Below are 16,831 nucleotides of genomic sequence, written 5' to 3'. Positions count from 1 at the left end.
CTCTCAAGTATGGCCTTCTTTACATGTCTTTTACTTTGTGAAAACTAGTAAGTTTCTTCCACTCTGTAATAAAGTCCTTCATTTTTCGTATATAGGTAGACTGTAAAAGCTGAACACCAATCAACATTTCTTATATTAAGAACATGTGGCCACTGTTCACTACAGGGTCAAATAGTTCATTATTTTTTCCTGAAGTTTCTTCCTTTTTTTCTTAAACTATGCTCAGCCTCACTAGAATTTCTGTGATATACATGTGAGGTTTTTTTTTAGCCAGCAAATGTACTTCAAGGAGGTCTTTTATTTAAAGAGTTTATTTGAGACAGAGAGAGCACGAGCGAGCATGCACGAGCGGAGGGAGGAACAGAGGGAGAGGGGCAAGCAGACTCCATGATGAGCACGGAGCCTGATGTGGGGGTTTGATCCCACAACCCCGAGGTCATGACCTGAGCCAAAATCAAAAGCGGGCCACTCAACCCGATGAGCCACCCAGGAGCCCTGAGACAGAGCCTTAGAAAGTAATAAGCAGGTCTTAATAGTCATAGGATATTATGGACTGAAATTTGAATACTCATTTAAGGAAACTACAATAAGAAATCGAACTTTATAAAAGGAGGTAAAGGGGAAAATTCTAATTTTCCCAAATGGTAAGAAAATTATTTAGGGGCACCTGGGTGACTCAGTTGGCTGAGTGTCCGACTTGGTTTCAGCTCAGGTCATGATCTCAGGGTTGTGGGATCAAGCCCCACATCAGGCTCTGTACTCAGCAGGGAGTCTACTTGAGATTCTCTCTCTCCCTCTCCTGTTGCCCCTCCGCCAGCTGCACTCAATCTCTCTAAAATAAGTCTTAAAAAAAATAAAAATTTTAAAAATTATTTAAATTTTCCCTCTTTATGGATTTAGAGAGAACCCCTAAGCATCTTTTCTTGGGCAATAACACCCATCTCAGGGATGGGCCTGATTCTGCAGTATTCACTTCCCAAAAAAAAAACAAACAAAACCAACCACTGGAGACACCTAAGACATCTGAGGAATGAGGCTAACCTTCCAGAAACACAACCGGAGAACTTTCAGAAATTGGCATTCTTTAAAATATCTCTTTGGAATAAGCTGATACAACATAAGTAACGAGAGTCCTTTCATTTTTTTTAAGATTTTATTTATTTATTTGAGATAGAGTGAGCGAGAAAGAGAGAGAACATGAGCGGGGGTGGGGTGAGGGGGGAGCAGCAGAGGGAGAGGGAGCAGCAGGCTCTCCACTGAGCAGGGATACCAACGCAGGGCTCAATCCCAGGACCGTGTGATCATGACCTGAGCCAAAGGCAGTTGCTTAACCAACTGAGCCACCCAGGCCATCCTAACAAGGGTCTTTCAATTCTAGCTTTTATACTACTGACTGAAGTAAACCTTCAGGAATTGTTTTTGCTAAAAGAGTAAATCCCAAATTATGTCATTACTATGTTTGGTAATCTCATTGTATGAATCATAAGGGCAAAGAGAAATTCAAGGAAGAGGGTAACACTGCCACTTCCTAGAGTGTAGAAAAGCCTTAGTGATAGGTTAAGCCCTGTTCTTGAGTATTTTACATGGGCTCTAAAAGCACGCCTAGCACCATCATGATCAGGGATTGATCAATTAACCAAATAAAGCCGGTTAAGGCAAAGAATTATTTTTTTATTAAAATGTTTGATCTACCACCCCCACCTGAATGTGTGTTGGTTTGCTGGCCTTGACTGCAGGGACAAGGCCTGCCCTTTCGGGGGTGGGTATGTGGTGACAGAGCTTGTCCCCATCATCTGGCTTTCAGCTTCGGTTTCCTGCAGGGGGAGAGGACTTGGATTTATATCTCCGTGACCCCAGCATGGTCCCTTCCAAAGGCTTACAGCTGGCTCATCCACACCTGGTCCGGCAGCAATGTTTAAAATCACCTGCCTTTACTGAGTCTGTCTAAGGCATCCATCTGAATACCATAGAAACAAATCTCTTTTTACACCTGCATTTCACTGGTTTCACATTAACCAAGTAAATAAAACAACAAGTGTATCTGAAGATCTGGAAAGAAATATAACTGGCTTGGAGAGGGGGTGGGGGGGTGGGTTAGCCTGGTGATAGGTATTAAGAAGGGCACGTATTGCATGGAGCACTGGGTGTTATACGAAAACAATGAATCATGGACCACCACATCAAAAACTAATGATGTACTGTATGGTGACTAACGTTAACATAATAAAATTAAATTAAATTAAAAAAAAAAGAAATGTAACTGGCTCTTGGTGTGGCTGGGCAGTAAGTGGCAGAGGACTGCAGTGGGCCCTGGGCACTAGGGAGGCAGCTTTTACAGGAAGTGGAGCATGCTGGTCAACCTAATAAGTTGGTTAAGTGGAAGCAGTCAAAAGACTTCTATTGTCATTGTATTAAGTAACACCATTAGCCTGAGGATTCTCAACATAAAAGAACTCTTGCATATCAACAGAAAAAGATAAATCCCTCCACTATGGAAAAATGAACCAAAACCATGAATAAGCAATTCACAGAAAATTTAAATTACCATTAAACTTGGAAAGCATGTTAGACCTGGCTAGTAATCAAAGAAATGTAAATTCTTCATCAAAATGGCAGGTACATTTTCTTGAGGCTAAGTCAGTGTAAGACTTCAATGAAATATAACTCTCATACAATGCCAGTGGTTGCTGCAGAAATTGCCATAATACTTTAGGAAAGCAACGGGAAATACAAACTGAATCTCTAAATAATTCCATAACCTTTGATCCACCTCTAGGAATTATCCTGAGATCCACACAATTATTTCTATACACTGATTTTTAAATAGCAGCACAGAAAAAGTACAAAATATCTATCAACAGAAGGTAAGTTAGCTTGTGGTCCATCTGTAATACAGAATATATCCATAAAGCCATTCAAAATATTTTTAGAAAACAACTATTGGCTTGGGAACATACACATAATAATGCATTGTTTAAGTGCTCATATTACAACCTGTTATATACAGCATGATCCCAATTTTATAAAAACTGAAAAAAGTACAGAAGGAACCACACCAAAATGTGAACAGTAGTTATTAACCCAGGGTGGTGTGTTAACAGTGCCATTAAGAGTAGGTTCACGCGGGGCGGTGGGACTACAAACATTTAAAATTTCCTTTATTCTCCTCTATATTATGGCCTATTTCTCACAATGAATGGGGGGATTGTTTTTATAATTCAGAAAACAATGACAAAAATAGAGAAACTGCCATCATAAATAAGAGCCAGCTGACACTTCCCTTGATAATCTAACCTGAAAAAGAACCCTGGGGGAGGAGGAATCTCCTCGAGCTGTCCTGAAAAAACATTTGCGCGCTTCCCTCTGGAGTCCTGACCTCCCGGCCATGAGCACACAACTCTGGCAGACCCGGCCCACACAGGAAATTAAACCAAAGTCATGAATACAGAAATGCTTTTCTTCTCCAGTGCCATTTGACCTCTTCTATCAAGCATTCTGCAGCATCTGGATTGGATCAAAGTTACATAATCAGGGGAAGTGGCCTGGAAAACACCTGGACTAGGCAAAAGGCCAACACTCACCCAGGGGTGCCTGTGGATTTGCAGTCTGGAATGAGGAGGGACTGTCCCTAACATGGAGACTGCTGCTGGGAATTTCATGAGAGGGGATGAGCCCTTTGTCAGGAAGGAAAGGGCCTCCCATTGCTTTTTGATTCAACAGGACGTCAGGAAATCCAAGGCAGTCTCTCGATTTTCCTCTCCAGTTCTTGCTCCATTCCACAAATTAATGGCCAAAGCCCAAAGGGAAGTATTGCTCATGCATGCCTCTGGATAGAGAGGCTGAAGTGTAGCCACAGCCCAACACCAAAACCTTCCAGTCAAGTCCCAGTCCAGGCTGATGTCAAAATTGACTCACAATGTACAAATGCCAAGTTCCTTCTTCGTTTCATAGTGAACTATGCTCGTCAAACTTAAAAATGATCACAGCTTACAAGGCCAATATTGCAGAATGTTCTTCAGCCTTCCCGGCTTCATGTAGGGACTTTCTGCCAGGCCCCAGATCAGGAAGTTAGACCCCTGAAGAAGCCCCGAGGCTTCATGCAAAAGAGATGCTCCAAAAGAGCTCCCCTCTTCTGTTCTTCCAGGGGATCTTTTGGCTATGGTTAAGTCTTGGGAAAGAAATTTCAGCATCTCCTATTATTCTTACTTTTTTTAGTGAACATTTTCTGCCGCATCCTGAGTCATATTTTAAATCTACTTACGATTCATACCTTCAAAAGTGCCTCACCCCTTTTAAGACCCCTTTTGTTATTATTTTACCATACTGTTCATGAAAAGGCCTCCACTCACCCGTAAAACTCAGGCAGTTATTATTAATTAGCCAGCTGAGCACCAAGAATGGTGATAGCTTAAATAAAAAAAAGGCCTCCAGGGGACCCCTGGGTGGCTCAGTCAGTTAAGCATCTGCTTTAGGCTCAGCTCATGATCTCAGGCTCAGGGCAAGGATCTCAGGATGGAGCCTGGTGTCAGCCCCCATCAGCCCCATGTTGGGAATCCCTGCCCAGCAGGGAATCTGCTTCACCCTTTCCCTCTCAAATAAATAAAATCTAAATAAAATAAAATAAAATAAAATAAAATAAAATAAAATAGCCTCCAAAAAGCTACGTCTTTAACCATGAGAATATCAAACTGTTTAAAAATCCAGTAAGAATAACGCCACAAAATTCACTGGGCCTGTGTGTAATTTACAGTATTCTAATGGCCTGGGTCTTTAAAGTGCAATTTAAAGATAGTTTTATATGAAAATAATCCTTTCTTAAAATTGTGTGTCACTGATCAGAAATGCTCATGAAAGATTCTCCGATATGGCCTATCTGGTCTAGACTTCCAGGGGCTGCCCCTGAACCCCTTCTGTGGGCCAACAGGAAGAGAGGTAAAATGTTTGTGAACTCCAGGGGCCTTGAGGCTACTTCATAGTCCCAAGGGGAGGGGAGATTTCACTTCTGGGAAAAACAGCCCTAGGAATCTTCCCACCACCTTCTTGTAGGTGCTCCTGCCCCCTGTCCCCTCCTAGTACAGAGCGGCCCACACTGCACCGCTGGCCCTTCAGGGTGGAGGAGGGGAGAGGGCAGAGCGTGTTGGGCATGATAAACATTCCCCTTACTTTAGCTCGATTTCAATTATTTAAACCCTTGCTGCTTTATTCTTATTTCCTTTGTGGGCCTTTCACTATTACCCTCCAGTTCAAGGAATCTCTGTAATTCAGAAATCTATAAAACAGATCCCTCAAAAAAGAGGGAAGGCTTCGTGTTTTATTTCAGACTCTGTTCCAACTGATGAGATCATGCTCAGACTATTCTCAAGTCAGTATACAACAGTCTCATACAACTTCTTACAGTATGAGCTTAGAGGAAAAGTATTATTTCCCACAATTTGAACTTGATGAAAGTCATTTTATCTACATTCTTCATGGTCCTTTATTTTGTAATTTACACCCTCACCCAGAGCGGTTAAAATTATTTTAAAAACGAGCTTAGTTGAATACAGCCTTGGCCTTAACTTCACACTTGACAAAATTTTCCCAGCACCCCGAACACTGCGTTAGCTGCTGGGGAGCAGGGCTAGGGCAAGGTGGTAATGATGCAAAGAATCACCACACAGCCTCTGTTCCTGTGGGAAAACGCTAATGAAAATGTACACGGCTTCAACAGCAGGTTAAATCCAAGACAGGCACTGCCCTGTGGATTCATTTTTAACAACACAGACATTGAGGGCCAGGAGTTGTGAAGGGACCAGCTCACTGGCATCAGGAAGGATGTGGATCCTGAACGAGACCTCGCTTAGCAAGGGAAGCAGGACTAAGACAGGGATCCAAGGCTAGCCGGACACACTGAGGCTACTAAAGGAGGGGTCTTCATCTGGGCTGGGCTGCAGCCCCTCTGGTGATGATGTCTGGGTATGCCTCAGAAGTCTGCAAATGCAGAGAACATAGAGGATTGCAAAGGAGAACTGTACTGAAATAGTCCTCAAAATCTTTTAAAAAATTGTGATACAGTGCTTCTTTATTAATGCATTAAATATATGCTTCTCTATTAACACATTAAATAACAAGATCCAGGAGTAACTACTGTCATTTCAAAGTAGTGATATGTGCAACAATCACAACTGTTAGATGACATAAAAATATCTGATTTCTACCAGTGACAAAGTCACAAGTACTTCTAATATTACTGTGCTTTGTTACCTACATTCTTAAAAAAATGAAACACTAATTCTCAGTTAGAGGTTAGTGAAATAAAGTTCTAATATTTCCCCATCCAAGGACATGGAGCCCCTGAGTTCTATCCCAGAACCCAAGAGCCTTCCAGGTTAACAATTCCTACGCTACAGATGTGGTTCAGTAGAACCCCAGTAATCCGACAGGGAGAGGGGCCTAGAAAAGAGGCTGCTATAAATTAGAGGTCTAAATTATGCAACTTTCTTTTTAAATAAATGCAGTTTTATCATACTTCCCACTTATGGGCATTATAGGCAATAAGTTAAATAGGTTTCCAGAGAAACCTCCTTTAAAAAATAAAGAGTAAAAAAATAAAGTTATTTAAATTAGCCCAAGGTTTAAATATTTCCCCTGGAATCTGTTTACATTATAATGTTCCTAGCCAGTCAAGTTTAGAAAACAGAATTCTCCATGCTAACCTCTGTTTCGATCAGCAGTCCAAGTATTAAACCTTTCTGAAAGGTATTCAGTCCACTCCGTCTATCAAAAAGTAAAAAATAAAAAAAAATCCTCTATCACCTTCTGAGACTCTGTTGTCAAAGAAGCCTACAGTACCTGCAGATGGAGCATAATAAAGACCCATATAATGGAACACCCCACCATCCTCAAACCACTTTGAACACGATGCTTACCCCTCGCCAACCCCCACCTCATCCCAGCTAAGTTTACACCCACACTGGCCACTTTTCCTGCTAAATCTCCCTGATCGGTCCCATCCTATCCTTGCCCCACCACACCCCAAACTGGTTTCCTCCCTTTGGCCCTGCCCTGCTCCATTCGGCCTCCACACTGCCACCAGAGGGGTCTTTCTAAAAATGCAAGCCTGACCAAGTGGCTCTCCTGTTAAAACCCAATGGAGATGGCTGCTGGTAGAGGCAGAAGAGGAAGCCCGGGACAGCTCTGTCACTGGTAGGCCACTATTTACCAGCAGGGTCACCTGTGGTAACAAAGAACAGAGCAGTCAAGTGCCTTACAGGGTCGTTGGCAGTCTGCAGATAACACAGAAGACACTGCTCCTCGTAGGTAACAGGCCCTCGAAAGATGGTTGGGGTTGTCCTTACTACCACTGCTGCAGAAGTCCGAGCTCCTGAAGTGGACCCAGAAGGCCCTTGACGGGCTGGTCCGGGGCCAGCTTCTCTCACAACCCCCAGTTCCCCATTCCAGCCTCCCCAAACCTCTAGTGGTTTCCCCTTCATCTCATTGGTAAGGAATCTGTAAGCCTGTGCTCCAGGGTGGACAAGTTGTGTTTAAATCTCAGTCCATCATGTCTTGGAGTCAGTACTTTCCCAGCCTCAGTTTCTGAGGCACAATAGGGCCATGATGGTATCTACCTAGCTGGGCTGTCAGGAGGATTCCATGTACACCGCATGCAGAGAATTTCTGCACAAATGCCAAGTGTGGTACCTGATCTTAGGGCCCTGCACTACAGGGCAAGTACTCCCTCATTTATTATTGTCCCCACAATAACGTGAATTCTGGGGCAGAGCCCAGCGTTCCTACTACAGTCTTCACCCCCTGCTTCCTGCAAAGCAGTGCACAGAGCACCACTGGGTGTTTCTTACAGCCAGCCGCTGCGTAAAACACCCTGCACTTGTCTTCAGCAACAAGGTAAAACATTAAGTCATGACGGAAAAGTGCACCTTAATTATCTGTTAACCTGCAGTAAGAACAGCAGAAAGACAGCAGGATGAAAAGAAAAGGCACTTCACCGGGGAAGCTTTTGTAAAGATCTCAGAAATGCAATAATTTTTTTTTAATGGAATGTAAACCAAGGTCAAGATTCTAAAACAAGGTGCAACATAAAAGTCCATTTCTCTGTGCTTTCAAAAGAAACAGGATTTGTTATAGCCCCAGAACAGGCAGACAACACCTCTACACATGTTCTGTGAGGGAGGAACAGTTCCCCGAATCCGTGCACTGGCCCAGATTCTGTTTGCAGTGAGCCCCTAACCATAGAAGCGTGTTTATTCTCTCACAGGCCATTTGCAGCAGACTGAAAGCCTCCCCCTCTGCCTGCCAGGCCTGGGATGGTTTGAAAGCACTCATTTCACATTTCCTGTTCTCTCCTGAAAGGGTCATCAAGGACTTCTGGGAAGTTTAGACTCACTGAAGAAAAGGGGCTACCCAGTGGCAGGTAATATCCCCAGAATGTCTCCTTAGCCATTATTATTCCTATTGCTAATCTCAGGGAGTGAAATGTGACCCAAAAAAGGTATCTGAGTGCCCAAAAGCAATGGCTAATTCTATCCATAGCCCACATTTATCAATTTTAAGATATGCAATGTACAGTGCTACTAGTTACATTTGAGGACTGGTAAGATTGATAAGGACTAGGTCTTTATATTTTTTAATATTTATTTATCTATCTATGTATCTATCTATCGACAGAGAGAGAGAGAGCACAAGCTGGGGGGAGTGGGAGAGGGAGAAGCAGGCTCCCTGCTGAGCAGGGAGCCCGATGCGGGGCTCGATATTGGGACCCTGGGATCATGACCTGAGCTGAAGGCAGATGATTAACGACTGAGCCACGCAGGTGCCCCAAGGATTAGGTCTTTAAAGAGAATTTTTCCCCTCTGGGTCTCTTCCTCTGCCCACCTCCAGCCATCCTCCCTCGGTCCCCTGTCCGCCACACCTCTTCTCATCTGTGTTCTTTCTGGTCTCAGCCTTTCTCTGCCTCCCTCTCCTCCTTAATTCCCACCTGCTTCTCTGTCTCCATCTGTCGGTCTGTCTTTCCTGTCACCACCACCCAACACAGACAGGAAAATAAAGTATCTACGGTGTGGGTTAAGAAAGAAGGATCTGAGAGCCAACTTCAGGGAATAACAACTCTCATCATCTGAGGGCAAAGTCAGACTCTCAAATGTCGGTAATTAGCAAGCTATTTTCCCACACGTCTTTGGGGAACTATAACTTCACTAGGCAAGAAAACAAGATTGACCATAGTGTGCTTTGTGTTCTTTTTTTAACCAGCGTAACCTTGGGCCCAGCTGACTGTGAGAAGTGACTTAATCTGCCCTCTCTGAGGCTCGAACTCAGGACATTTGGATTATGAGAATGATGCTCTGTCAGCCGCACTAAGAGGGCAACTTAAGATTGACCATAATTTGGTCATTGTTACAGCCAGGTATGGGTACAGGGAGTTCAATGTGCTATCTGCTTTTCTTATAGACTTAGAATTTTCCATTAAAAAAAGTAAAAAAAGAAAAAAGATTTATTTTATAAATATTTCAGTGTGTTTAATTATGATCCACTATTACACAGGAAAAGTTAAATTCTTCCAATAGCCCATTTGATCTTTAGTTCTTGTACATATTTTTTTATCTTTTCCAGTTTTATTGAGATACACTGACATAAAACATTGTATAAATTTCAGGTGTACAACAAAATGACTCGATACATGTCAATAATGTGAAATGATCAGTTACCACAATGTTAACATCCATCACCACACAGTTGCAAATTTTTTCCTTATGATGACAACTTTTAAGATTTCCTCTCCTAGCAACTTTCAAATATACAATACAGTACTGTTAACTACAGTCATCATGTTGTACAATGTTGTTATATATTTTTAAGCTTATCTGTAGACAATTTTTCCTGTTTCTATTTCAGATCAGTGATTACACTGGCAAAATTATGATGATTTTAGAACAAGGTAATGAGTAGTATGAGCTCTTCAGTTTTCACATATTTGGAGCTGCAGAAATACTGCCTCTGGAGAGAAAAAGATGACAATCACGAACCGATGGGATTTCTTCTTCCACAATTAAAACATTCACCAAGGGCATAAGAAAGATCAGAGGGGGACACGCCTGGCTGGCTCAGTCAGAAGAGTATATGACTCTTGATCTCAGGGTTGTGAGTTCGAGCCCCATGTTGGGTGTAGAGATTAGGTAAATAAATAAAACTTAGCAAAAAAAAAAAGAAAAGAGAGAAAGAGAAAGGATTAGAGAAAAGGAGGATACTTTTCCTTAAAACCAATGACAGGAAGTATTAATTCTATGCATCAAAGCAAACTTGGAAACAAACTGTTTTGTTAACAAGAAAAACTAAGGGTAAGTTCAGCTCATTTCTACCATGCCTTCAGCCAATGGAGAAACTGGCAATGCCAGCATTTTAGACTGCTAAATATTTGTTTAAAATAACAGCTAACGTGCTGTAACATCTTGCTCTGTGCAAGGGCTCTGTGCTGAACAATTTAAACAAAATCTCTCACGCAAATCTCCCAACTCAACAAGGTAGGGACTACTACGAGTTGTATTTTGGAAATGAGAACACCGAGGCTCAGAAAGCAACACGCCTCAGCTCAGCAGGCAAGCCCGGCCAGCAACCAGGCCCAGGCCGCTGGCTCTGGAGCCACGTTCCTCACATGAGACTGGGACTTCTGCAGTACCCTTACCATAGAACCATGTGGACTTAGGGACATCTCAAAGGAACTGCATGTAGTATAAATACAAATATTTAGCATTTTATTCGTTTCAAAACTTTCACTGGAATCCTCTCCTAGATCCTCAAAACAATCCTCTGAGGTGGGCTGGATAGAGGATGTGTGCTTTCTTAGAGGTAAGTAAGGAAGCAGAAAAGCTGAGAGGTCAGACAAAAACTGGGCTCTCCTGACTCCAAATTCAGTAGTTCCAACCAAAGTGAAATGGGGCCCTTCTCTTCCTCTTCTCTAGAAACCTCAAAGCACTGGTGTGAGAATGAAGTGAGGATGAAGTGCTTAGTGCCGAGGCCTGTCACATCAGAAATGCTCAACAATTTTAATGCACCCTCAAATGAGAGGACTGGCTGGCTTTCTATTAGGTTCCTGAAAAAGCCTCATATTTTCTTTGTTCCTACACAAGGGAAGCATGTGATGACCTCAGGAGAGAGTATTTAGAAAGAGAGCATGAGCTTCTCTGAAGCAGAAGTTCTAACAGTGTATCTGTGTGGCTGGCACCACATAAAGCATCCACCAGAAAGTTAACTGCTAAAAAGAGGCATTTAAAAGCGGGCCCTTAAAATAAATTTACAAAGTTCAAGAAGAGTTCACAAGACATTAAATTCTGATTCCACACTACAGAACTAGCATATCCACGTACAACAGTCATGCACAGCGTATGCAAATACAAACATGAACAAAGAAAACTGGGAAAAAAGCGAATTCAAATGGCTAGTACTCATGTTTTCTTCCACATCTCTAGGGGGAAGAAATAATCAGAAAATTCAGTGTTTGAAGTAGACCTTAGGTTGTAAAGCTAAATGTGGTCATAGTGAAAGATGCTGCTATAAACATACATTTTCACAGAGTTGGAACACAAAATTCAAATACTATAAATACTTATTATATGCATAGGATATTCCCAGAAGGATACAGGAGAAACTGAGTGATTGCCTCTGGGTATAGGGAAACTGGATAGGAGACACAATTACTTTTCACAAAATACCCTTTTAGAATTTTTTTTATCATGTACAGCTATTTTCAAATATGTTTAAAATATTCTACTGGTAAAGATAATCATTTTTACTTCTACTGGTAAAGATAATTTTTATCAGCATTAGTTTTCTAGAAAAGAAAGAATACCCTATTTCAGGCATTTGAGTGTTTCTTGAAGATACTATTTTAACATCCAAAGAGAGTGCCAAAGGTCACAGTTAGTAAAGCACAGAACAGCTAAAACTGGGCTCTTTGGAGCCAGACGGCATGGGTTCAAATCCCAACACCACCACTTGCTAGCTCTGTGACCTCAGGCAAGTTTCCTAACCTTTTGGTGCCTTAGATTCTTCATCTATAAAGTGGAAATAACCACAGGGCCATCATGAGAAACAAGCACACTAAATCATACAGGATGCCAAAATAGAGCTTGGCATGCAATAAGCATTTAATTATTTCTTTGACAGCTAGGCCCAGGTAGCAAGTAGATGTGTGTTCAAGTTGCGTTTATGGCTGAACCCTCTTTGACAGAATGGAAAACTTGACCATATTCAATTCTCTCTGTGACCTGAGCTGCCTAAGCCCTGAGTGGGTGTCAATAAACGCTGATTGACTGATTTAGGACGTCAGTAAAAACGGAAAGGCTGGATTACTTATCCAGATGTTGGCAACTGTTCTTCCCAAGAGACTAATAGCACGTCCAGTCTTCAAGAAACGATCACTGAGGTTTGTTAAATTCTCTCCACTTACAAAACAATAATTCCATTTACTTTCTCCAATTAAATACACCAGCAAAGTAAGGGAAACTCAGTAAGAAGAGAGAATTCCTATAGTGATTCCTTCCTAGATGCAGCCTTAACCCAAGGCAGTCTGTGGTACCACAGCTGGTTTTTTTTTTTTGAGACTCAGGAGGCTACATTATTTCAAGACAAGATGGAATAAGACATTTAGGATTAGATACCCCCCAAAACCCCAATAATTAAAGCAGTCAGGTACACACTAAATCTCTAGTTTACGCCAACAAAACAGTATCACAGCTCTGCTGTGACCTAAACTTTCCTCCAACTCTGCAGCTACAAAAGTCTGTTCTACTCCACCGAAGGCGTCCATCTGCAAAATGGAGATGATAATGCCTAACATTAACTGGATACAGATGTAAATGAGAATGTGTTCAGAATTTTGAGCAACTTGGAAAATAAGCGATGGATTAACTGAAGATTATTTTGGCTGCTTCAGATGCCAACTTCTGGGGACAAATAAACCATCTCCTCCCTCCAAATGCCAGATTTTGTGAGCCTGGCTCCAAGGCCCAAAATCCCGAACAGGGAAGGGGAATGATGGATGTATACATACTGTGGCAGCAAGAGCAAACAGGTTTCACCTACCACACTGGTGCTTAAGGTTTAAGCTGCTTATGTGACTTCAGGCAGACCCTCAAGTCAAAAAGAAAAAAAAAGTGCCTGGTGAGGGTTGTGGGGTGTTAAAAAAAAAAAAAAAAAGTTGTAAGGAAGAGAGATTAGACCATTTATGAGCCCTTCATTTTTCCTTCATTTTAAAAAGTAAAACATCACAACTTCATGGCACTATAGCAAAAATCATACCTATTCTAAAAAGAGATTTACGTTTCTATTCCTATTTTAAGTCCTAAGTGAAAACGACTGAGAAATGCCAGCAGGATTACGTCTGGGATGACCAGTCCCTAAGTCAGATCGATTTCCTCCACTCGAAGCTACAAAATGACGACCACGCACCATCCCCAGTTCATTTTTCCGTTGTTACTGGCACAGAAAAGGAAAGACAACAGGAAAGGAGAACACAGGGGTGAGAGAAGGAAAGTAGAATGGAAAGAAGGCAAAAGTAAGATGCTCCTGGTTCTGCGCTTTATGGAGCGAACCTAACATGAGGCTCCCCCTCCCCCGCCAAGTACTCCGAACTCATTCACAATGCCTTCCTAAAATCTGTAATTTCGCTTCCCCCAACCCCGAAAAGGGAGACTTCCTAAGACCTCTTCGTGGTCTGCATATAACACTGGGTTGGGGGTTGTGAGCGTGGGGTGTGGGGTAGAAAGATCGCTTGAATTCTGTATCCATAAATGGTAGAACCGTGTTCCTTTGTACACGATCCTTAATGAAAATCACATGTTTCACAAACACGGGTCGACCTTTTTGACACATAATTCCCAATTAACGGTAGAAATTCCACAACGTGGGCTCACAAGGCCGTTCGGGCCTGTACAGTTCGCTTTCTCAAACTTTCTCCGGGAGAGCCCCGCGGCTGGGGGCCCGGCGACACCGCCATCCCGGCGTGGGCTCTCCCGGGGTTAGGGCGCGAGGACCGGAGCCCCGCACCCTCCCGCTCGGCCCGCAGCGCCCAGGCGTGGTCGCAGGAAAGACAAGAGGAAGAGCGAGAGAGGGAGGGCGAGAAAAGGAAAGGGAAGGGAGGGCCAGGGAGGGAGAGGAGGGAGAGCGCGCGGCCGGGCGCGGCCCGGGAAGGCCCGGCCCGCGGCCCCGCTGCCGCCCCGATCCGCTCCGCGCCGGCCGGCGCTTACCTTCCAGGTAACAGCTGGAGGACGAGGAGAGCCCCTTCTTGGATTTGCAGCCCACCAACTTCAAGCAGATCTCCAACATTTTTGCGTGCCGGCGCCCTCGGGGCCGGCACCCCTCTCCCCCGCTCGCTGCGCCGCGCGCTCAGGCCCGGCGAGCCCCGCTGGCCCCGCGCGCCCTCCCGCGCCCCGGCGGCACCGCCACGCCGCCTCGCCGCCGCCCCGCGCGCGCGCCCATGGCCGCGGCTGCGTCTCCGTCTCCGCTCCGGACGCGCCTGTTAACAAAGGGCCCCAAACCCGGCCCGCGAGGCCCGCCCCCGCCGCCGCCGCCGCCGCCGCCGCCGCCGCCGCCGCCTTAACCCTCTCGGCGCCGCTGCGGCCGAACGGCCGGCCCCACTCTTCCGGGCGATCGCCAGGCCGAGCCCGTCCGTGGCCCTCTGCCGCGGTCGAAAACCAACCCGGGGCCAACTTCTAAGTCAACGAGGGGCTGTTTTTACGTGCAGCATCGAGTGGTTCTCAACGTTGGAAAGTCCTAACGTCCCAAGAAAGACACCGGCTACTCAAGCTGCCGGGAGCGCAGGCCTGCTTAGCACCACCTTTGGAACCTCCAGCATCTCAGTGGCGAGATGCCCCCAACCTGCGCCGCTAAAAGTCGAACAACGCCGGTGCGCGGGGCTCTGGCAAACCCTGGGTCCCCAGAATGTTGCTGAATAATGCAAATTCCTCTGCAGTTACCAATACTGGTCTCATTTATGTTCACTGAATTTACAGTGATTAAGGCTAACTCAGTGGGTGTATCAAGAATGAATAATCAGAGAGCCAGAACCCACATGACAACCTCACAGGTATGCAAGACATTTGTCAAATCATACATTCATACTAGGAGGTGGCTGGAAACGGAAGAGAGGTAAGTTCGAATTCAAACATAATTTCTGATTATATGTAAAGGGAATCCAGCTTCCACAACAAGAACCCATGTCACAGAGGTAGGGCCCGTGTCTTCTTTTCGTTTCTTTCCTTTTTTTTTTTTTTTAAGATTTTTATTAATTTGACAGAGAGAGACACAGTGAGAGAGGGAACACAAGCAGGGGGAATGGGAAAGGGAGAAGCAGGCTTCCCGCGGAGCAGGGAGCCCGATGTGGGGCTCAATGTGGGGCTCGATGTGGGGCTCGATCCCAGGACCCCGGGATCATGACCTGACCAAAGGCAGACGCCCAACGACTGAGCCACCCAGGCGCCCCCCGTGCCTCATTTTCTTCAACGGGGAACTTTTTTCCTTGTTTGGTAAGTGCTACGGGTACTATTATTTAAAACCCATTTTATTGCTGTATAGAGCTGAAATCTTTAGAACTCTGGTTAGGACTGATAATATACGTTATTATAACATAAAATAACAATAATCACAATAGTGTATTACTTGGCGTAAGGCCAGAAGTCTAGATCGGTGGGAAATAACAGGGAACCCAATTATACCAAATCATTTAATAAAAATCAGATATATTTCAATAACAATAAGGAATTTATTTTATTTAATCAATATTTATTTAATAGAGTGTCAGATAAGTGCAACACAGAAAAATTAATGTAGCTCACATCTTAGAACACATGAATAATGAGAGAGGATATTTACTGAGACCTTACTGTGTGTCAGACATTTATGAGAAACATGGTCCATTCCATTCACTACAACACTGCATTTGCACGATGATCCTGTGAGGAAAAGAGATTATCCCAATTCTTCAAGTAAAAACCTGATGGTTGGAGAAGTCAAGCACCCTGCCCAAGGCACCATAGCTGGAAACCAACCCTGCTTTGTCCAGTTCCAAGGATCAGGCTCCTGACCAGTAAATGACACAGCCCCCTCCCATCAACAATAAATTCCAAGTAGATTAAAACCTTGGATTTCTTTATCTTTGGTTAAATAGCTAACATCATATACTTCAGAGGAAGTGCTGGTTAAGAGACCCTGGCTACGAGTGGTCAACCCCAGAAGGCAAAGCTGGACTCATTTGTTATACTTTCTAGCCTATCCTGTAACAACCAAAATCTGGGTATCTTGGGGCGCCTGGGTGGCTCACTCGTTAGGTGTCTGCCTTCGGCTCAGGTCAGGATCCCAGGGTCCTGGGATGGAGGCCCGCATCCGGCTCCCTGCTCGGCGGGAAGCCTGCTTCTCCCTCTCCCACTCCCCCTGCTTGTGTTCCCTCTCTAGCTGTGTCTCTCTCTGTCAAATAAATAAATAAAATCTTAAAAAAAAACCACACAATCTGGGTATCTTGGAATGGCTAAGTAACAAGATCTTCATGTAGGTCTGCCAAATATAGCACATAAAAATTCACAATCGGACTGGATGTGACTAGTGTATATCACAGGGGTTCTCAGCCAGGGCGTCATTTTGTCCTTCCAAATTCTGATCAATGTACAAAATGTGTCCTGCAAATGAGTGGACCTATGTATGGTTCATGCTGTGGTACCAGCTCAGGGCTCATGAGCACCTAAGAAAGCACAGTCCAGGAACAAAGTACGCAGTTCCCACCACCTGGAGACACAAGTGACGTGCACTAACTGTGGATGCTATCTAGGTTCTCAAGGCACTGTCATTC

The 16,831-nt window shown here is 44.1% G+C and overlaps 1 protein-coding gene across 1 annotated transcript in view; it reads right to left on the bottom strand.

Annotated features, from left to right (window-relative positions):
• The window catches only part of ABL1 (ABL proto-oncogene 1, non-receptor tyrosine kinase), a 142,726-nt gene that overhangs the window by 30,964 nt on the left and 94,931 nt on the right, over positions 1-16,831 (bottom strand). The gene's annotated exons all lie outside the window — the stretch shown is intronic.

Source organism: Eumetopias jubatus, unplaced genomic scaffold (assembly GCF_037043125.1).
Source record: "Eumetopias jubatus isolate StellerSeaLion01/CBP00866 unplaced genomic scaffold, mEumJub1_p1.0 scaffold_15, whole genome shotgun sequence".
NCBI classification, from domain to species: domain Eukaryota; kingdom Metazoa; phylum Chordata; class Mammalia; order Carnivora; family Otariidae; genus Eumetopias; species Eumetopias jubatus.
This window is presented reverse-complemented; position numbering and strand designations above follow the sequence as displayed.